The sequence below is a fragment of the Chlorocebus sabaeus genome, chromosome 21 (genome assembly GCF_047675955.1).
Source record: "Chlorocebus sabaeus isolate Y175 chromosome 21, mChlSab1.0.hap1, whole genome shotgun sequence".
NCBI classification, from domain to species: Eukaryota; Metazoa; Chordata; class Mammalia; order Primates; family Cercopithecidae; genus Chlorocebus; species Chlorocebus sabaeus.
The window spans coordinates 72,373,214-72,380,602 of record NC_132924.1 but is presented as its reverse complement, the minus strand read 5'-3'; the positions used below and the strand labels follow the sequence as shown (position 1 = coordinate 72,380,602).

At 34.8% G+C, this 7,389-nt stretch overlaps 1 protein-coding gene across 3 annotated transcripts in view; it reads left to right on the top strand.

Annotated features, from left to right (window-relative positions):
- The first annotated feature begins 1,895 nt into the window (after positions 1-1,895).
- Positions 1,896-7,389, top strand: part of CD36 (CD36 molecule (CD36 blood group)) — a 79,489-nt gene continuing 73,995 nt past the window's right edge. The window contains exon 1 of one of the 3 annotated variants that reach the window (XM_073009180.1): positions 1,896-2,069. The gene's annotated coding sequence lies outside the window, so the exon portion shown is untranslated. Of the gene's footprint in view, positions 2,070-2,116; positions 2,138-7,389 lie in introns of those variants that run through there. The other 2 variants (XM_073009185.1, XM_073009181.1) reach the window with 2 other exon arrangements.

Here is a 7,389-nt window from a genome sequence, read left to right as displayed (position 1 = left end):
GATTCATGGAAAGGAAATACAGGATTTCCTATTTTTATGGGACATAATCCATATTTGAAGATAACAATACTTACAATGTCAGAGGCAGTCTATGATATTTACTGTGTTTATAGAAAATATGCATAGCTGTGTTCACTGAATTTTTAACATGGCTTCTTCTCTGATAATTTGTGTAAAAGTTCAAATAATAGAGAAAACTTTTACACACAGGAAACAACATTTTTTTCCTTAATTAAAAAGGTCACATTCTATAATATTTGGAGATATGTGACCCTACTTTTCATGTAAAGACCATCTGACCTAAAGGACCAATTCCTTGCCACCTGGTTGTCCCTCTCTATGTCACATATCAGACCTATGACTGACTGAGAGGTAGCCATCAGGGCTGGCCTTCCAGGATCTGGAAGATCAAAGTCTGCTCATACAAACTGGCAAGGAGAACATGAAATGCATAAATGCAAGAAATGAAAAATCTCCCTTGCTAGAGTGGTGGCTTACGGATCTTCTCTCTTTTTCCTGTGTGAAGGACATAATGCTTCTGGGAATGTCCTGGTGTCATAGCAATACCCTTTAGGGACCATTTCTGTGCTTTCTGTAACTTTGTTTAAGCAACCAAAAAGCAAAAAATCTTTGGACTTGCTCAAAGGGTGGCTAATGTGATACAGACAAAGCGTGGATGAAAGTCATTTTTAGCCTGCAACTATGTTGGAGGATGGAAAAGAAAACTTGCTTTTGGGTCAAAATTGTGTGGGTTAGACTCTCAAATGAATCAGTTATTCACCATGTGTCCATTATCAAAACTTAGCCTTTTAGTTGCAGTTTCTTCTCTGGAAAGTGAGCCTAAAATGTTAATTTGAAAGCTTATTTTGGGATTAGAAAACGAGAATTAATTAGATGCTATCTACGTCGTAAAGCGTCAGGCACATGAACAGTGCTCAATACGTAGGACCTATTATTAAAATATGATGAATATACTGGTTATGGTAATTTGACAAAACAACCTTTTTTGTGGATAGTGGTTACTACTTGATACAGAATAGTTTTATTTAAAGAGTGGTAACTCTAGTCTATAATTTTCCTTTAATGTGATTCTGTAAAAGAAATTTTAATTGAAAATATGTAAATATCAGGAGAGCAATATGGCTTTTCCAGTTTCTCTGTTCAGTTTGCTTTAGTATATAGAATTAGAGATTCTTAATATATAAATCCTAGAAAGTCATTTAGAAATCCTGTCACTATATCTTCAGAGTAATAACTTTCATCACAGGGTCTGTTTGGGCTGAGAGTAGAGCTTTATTCATGTTTACCGGAAGTCCTAAGCAAAATTTATTGTACACCAAATACATTCTACAACCCTTCAAAAAGATTCAAAAAACAATAATTTAAACCAAAGAACTCTGGAAGTGCATGGCACTTTCTGCCTCATTAATTGAGGCAAACAAAAAATGACCAAATGACTACTGAAAACAGAGGAGAAAAAATACTAAGAAAGTTTACAGGGACTCACCTACAAAAGTTACTGGAACAAAAATCTGTTTGTTGACTCAATAGTAATCAATATTCATTTTTATGTTGTTTTATACTTAAGACAGGAAAACAAAAACATTTGCTTTACTATCAAAGCAAATGGCAATCATGAAGTGAAGCTAATTGATTATTGATTATTGATTACTTGAATTTCTATGTTTCATAAATAGAGCAACAATCTGTTAAAGGGAATAACAGGTTCTAGCAGGGAAAGGATTAAGCGTTTTATTTTCTTCAACTGAGGCCCAAAAGGGTGAGATTTTTCAAGTTAACATTCATTCCATTTTGCTCAGGTGTCAGGGATCTATATTTATCTCGTGTTAGGCGTGCATCTGAAGTGCTGGAAGTCTCAGGATGTCAATGGTTTTCAGATGTCAGGATAGCCTTAAGGACAGATGAAGGGTTGAGAGCCTGTGCCTCATTTCTGATTTCTCAGCTGCTATGTCGTGGAAATCCTGTTTACTTTCTGCATCTCCTCCTGCAAGACTCTGGAGCCAGTCTTGAGGTCCTACATCTGCGAAAGCAAGCTCTTCTAGAAGTTGGTGAGCAGAATGCTTTTTGTTTAGAAGTGTGGCTGTAAATGTCTTTGTAGTTGATGCCCTGTCATCTAGTAAGTAACTATATTTTGGGGCTCTCTAAAAGGCAATTATTTTCTGATATAATAGTTTAGTCTGTGATGCTTCTTTTAACTTATTTGTAAGTTTTAACCAAATGGTTAAAGAAATTTGCTTTTTAACACTTAAACCTTACATTTCCACAAGTCTCTAAACTCCATAGGATGCTATGGATTTCTAGTTGCCTATTTCATGTATTTTACTTAGAAAACGTCAGAAAACCCAAACTTCTCATGATTTCAAAAAGTGTAATTTTACTTGAAACTTATTTTCCTTTAGATTTCTTGCTTCTGTTTTCTGATAGGTTTTTAAGAAGATTAATATTTTCAAAAGGATACTCTAAAAATCTGGCCAATTTGATTATCCTCTTCCAGCCTGGAAAAGTTTGTATTTAAAATGAGACTAGAATTTGAATGACCTTCTTTCATGGGACTCTGAAAATGTTTTTTGGCTTGCTGTCACAACTGACAAATATATTTAAGAAATAATCTAAAAGACCAATCTTAATTTGACTCCTAGACAGAAGAAAACAAAAATATTTTTATACATAAAACTTACTAATCATTAGTGATCATAAAAATTTTCTTGAGTGTGGGTGCTGCATGTCTTATTTGTGGGGTAGGGGGAGATTTTGTTACCTAGCAGAATTTTTGTTATACGGTGTGTTTCATAATATGACTACATAAGATCAGACAACACCGCCAAGAATGACAAAGTTGTTACTTACACAGAAAGTCAAGTTATGCATATTTTGAGACACAATTAAGGTTGATACAAAAAAAGAAAAAAAGCAATTCCTTCTGTTTCTCCATGCTATTCTACAAGCCCTGGAATGAATTAGATAGGCTTCTTTGCCTTTACAAAAAAGGTCACTTTCTTTTATTATTTGGGGAATGGTTGCTTGGTGCCAGACCGAATTCTGGGGAACCATTTAAGGCTAATACTTCCAAAGGGGTAAACTTCTTGTTCACACTCCTTGAGAGGACTCACAATTCAGATGGGATCTCTGTCTCAAAGAGAAATTGGCAAGCTATCTTGTTTTCAGTTATAATTGACTAAATAATAAAAGTGGATTTGTGGGGCAATATATGAGACTCCTGTAAACCTGACAAGAAGAAAGGAAAAATATTTTCAAATGATGTACTGTGCAATTACTAATTATTTGGAATCTGATCCTTTTGTAAAGTATAATGACAACTGTGGAATTAACTGTTCTAAGAGTTCAAGAAAGCAAACACCTGAGGATAATAAAACAATTTTCACCTGGGAAAAAGATATGCTCTGGAACTCAAGAATTACTGTCAGGCAAAAGAAAAAGGGGGGTGGTTAAACTGCTGACAAATCATTGAAAAAAGACAGCTTAAGGTTGTAGAGTTGTAGAGTAGGATGATTAAATGGAAGGAAACGTTTCAGAGCAAAGAAATATAATATAAAGCTGTTGATGTAACTGTGGCTTATTTTGCTTTTCACCACAAATTACTGATTAAGATGACTAAGGAATTTAATCTGATATTCTTAGTATTTACAAACTAATAAAGCTTCAGTTTAAGTTATTTGAAAAAAATCCCAATTTTGAAATAAATGCTATAAAATGAGTGAAAAGGAAAAATGTATTTGTCTGATGTTTACGATTTTCCTAAAGATTGCAATTCAGATAAAAATTGTGAAGTGCATCACTTTATTGCATTCTGTGAGGAGCAAGTGGAGGTACTGAAGAGGGTGGGAATGAGGTTGGGTTTCCATATCATGTGACTGGAATCCTCAGTTATGTCTAATCCACAGTGATTCAATCACAAACAATACATGCTCATCAGGAAAAGAAAATGATCTCAAATGTAAGTGTGCAAGGAATAGAAAAAATATAGTCCAGTAAATAGTTTTAGTGTTGTATGTAGAAGTACAGTAATTGGCTAAGCCACTGGAAACTTTCTTTCTTTGTTTTTTAACAAAGTATGCCGTTGGTTCCACAATAAGCTTTCAAGTCATTTCTTTATGGAAAGAGTAAAGTGAATTCTGATTTGTATCTTCTGACAAACCATGTGGAGAAGAAGTAACACTTTTAGATACGTGCTCATTGGTACCCTGTTAAATAGCTAAAGATGTTTTGAAATATACCCAGAGACCTTTGTCACACAAACACTATCATACAAAGAAGGAAATGACAGAAAATTGGCAAGCATTAGAGGGGACATAGGAGACAGCTTGGCTCATTCACCAAGGACTCCGGACTGTGCTCAAATGGAAAAGCATTGTTTGCCCTTCAGTACTTGTGATGTTTAAAGGTGAAATGAGGATAGTTTTTAAAAATAGATTATTATTAGTTTCATCTCTTCATTAATGTTGTTCCTTCTCATTAAGTCTTATAAATATTACTTTTCTCATTTTAATTTTTAGAAAATAAAAAAAAATAGTCATGTCTTATTTTACAACCATGAGTTAATAAGAACACTTCAGTCTAACTGAAATTCATTTGGAGGTTCCTTTGGTCCCATGTTGAAACTTCATTGTAACTTTATTTAAAATGTAGCAAATGCCACTGCAAGATCTACTTCTTGTATCTCATTCTGGTAAGTTTTAGAAATGAAGTAATAAACATTAGTGTGTTCAATACAATGGTCTCATAAAATAGAACCCAAAGCATACTGTCTTTTTAGAGAAGATATAAAATTTTAAGTAAACTGGATATCTACTTTAAGACTGAGCCCTAAAACATGAAATACCTATTTTGGTTGAATACATGATGGAGTTGCTATCTGTCAAATACCTTTATTCATTGACATACTCTTTCAAAAATATTTAATGAACACCTACACTGCTTTAGGAAATGCTATTAGAAATAATGTTGTGCTGAACATTTATAAGAATCTAGGATCATTTTATAGGTGGTTTTCTGAACTTTGTTCATATAGAATGAAATTTTTGATGAAGGTTAACAAACAAAAACTGTTAGTAAATGGTGAAAGCATATTCATCATTTTATGGATACTTTTCCCCATGACCCCACAACAACAGCTCCCTTAAAGTGTTATCAGTCTCTGGGGGAAAAAATGGACCAAATGAATGACAGTTATATTTCCAGGAGGACTAGAAGGAAGATATTGGCAGAGTTGTTTCCATTGCTTACCCTAAGCTTCTCGTTATTGCATCATTTACTCTTAAAATGCTAAGTAACTTCACACAACATAGGAAGCCTCTCCAGAATAAAATAACTGTAGTCTGGATTCTAAGCTTTAGGACTGATAACTTCCTACATTATTTCTTCTTGAACTATTTCATCTGAAATGGGGAATAAATATTATTCTTGATTTTATCTTGGTCTCTTGGGGAGACTTTTAATTTCTGTTAGCCCTATCCTTTTAAGAGCTGCTTGGTCAATAGGTGCATCTAAGCAGATGCCATAGACACGGAATTACAGGGCAGAAAGGTATGAGCTGTGATAAGCTTAATATACAGGGATAAGAGCATTCCTTACAGACCTTTGCTATTGCCTAGAGTTGGAGCACCTTGCCTGCATATAAACGCCATAAAGGTAATGGAGTTTTTCCATTTGTAACTACTTGTGTTAATAACAGCAATGTCCCCGTGCCTGACTCATACATAATAATAACTCAATAGATTTTATTCATTTATTTAAATTATTGTCTAACTATTTCCTAAATCAAAATATTCATCTTCTTCTAAGGACTATGACTAAAATTTTAAGAATTTTGCATTATGGAAATAACTTAGATACATTTGTTTCTTATGTTTAGCACTTTTTCTAAAAATATCCAAATTGACGTAGCTCTCGACTATAATGTAATACATGGAGCTGTGCAACTTTTTTTTGTATGAAATTCTCAGGTAGGTAGTTTAATGGAATGTTACTACTGCTGTTCTTCCTAGCATGTCTGTAGGTTTGTTTATTTTTATAATATAAGACAGATCCTCTACTCATAAAATGAATTATGGGATTTAACAGAGAAATATTCTATAATTTATAAGACACTAAATATATAAACTCACAGATGCTGAGAATGTCTCAGTAAATCAGTTCATGAAGCTCATTCATTTCACCTAATGCCTCTCACTGACGTCCTAGTCCTTTCCCCAGTCTGCATGCAAAACTTAGATGTGCTTGCTACTGTGTACAGTCTCTTAGATCTCTTTGCCGCGTGTACTGAGTTTTCGATGAAGCCAGAGAGAAACATTTAGCTCAGTCAGTTTCACTCTGGGCCCAAGGGTCATCTTGGAGATTTGCTAATCTTTCCTCCAGGAAAGGGCTGTGATTTCTCCACTTTTCACTTCGTGAACAACCACAGCATACACAGTACTGTTCTTTGCTAGCCTAGTCACGTATCCCCTCAAAACCCTCTCTGACATTTGGGGATGGTGGCCAGCTGGTGGTAAAAGTACAGGCATCACCCATTTTCTTTCTCCATCCCTTAGTTCCTTTCTGACCTAGACAGCTGCTTGAAAGTTCCTTCCCCTTCAGTCTTCCAATCTTTGCGTATTGTATCCTTGTACTACAGCCCTGTTATAATCATTCAACAAAATTCTGTATGGTTTACCAGCTGAAGTGGGGAAATACAGGATTAAACAAGGGGAAAAATAAATTATATTATTAAGAGGCAAACAGGAAGCTTACTATAATTCCTCTCATTATCTTCTCCACCCCATTAATATTCCTCTTGAGTATTAAAGGTAGCATTTTGTTCTCTCAACTCTCCCATGCAAAACTTCTGTACATAGTAACAGCAAGAGAGTTTCTGAAGCTGAAATCCTGTAGAATAAATAAAAGCAACTGAAACAATCTGAATGGTCTTTTGAAAAAAAGAAGAAAAAGAAAAGCACTTAATTATTTACCATGGCAAAGCAACAGCTATGAAGCTTGCCTTTTCTTTTTTTCTGAGGCTTAGGGCTGGACGTCAACTTTCAGCTGCTCTCCCAATGTTTACATTTTTTTCATAGCAAAAGCTACAAACAGAAGTGGGGATAGTTCTTAGCACACTCTAAAACTAAGACCTACTGATTTTTTTACAAGTAAGGACGTGGAGGCTTGTAGAAGTTAGTGACCTTTTATGCCCTTGTCTAGCCATATTGCTTTCCTCAGTTTCCATTTCTGCCGATTTTCTAGGCTCCCATTCCCCATCCCCCACTTGCTAAGTGATATCAATTTTCATGACTTCACCTATAATCTGTATGTTGAGGAGACCCCAATCTACATCTTATGGCTCCAATCACTCTTCTCAACTTCAGACCCATATAT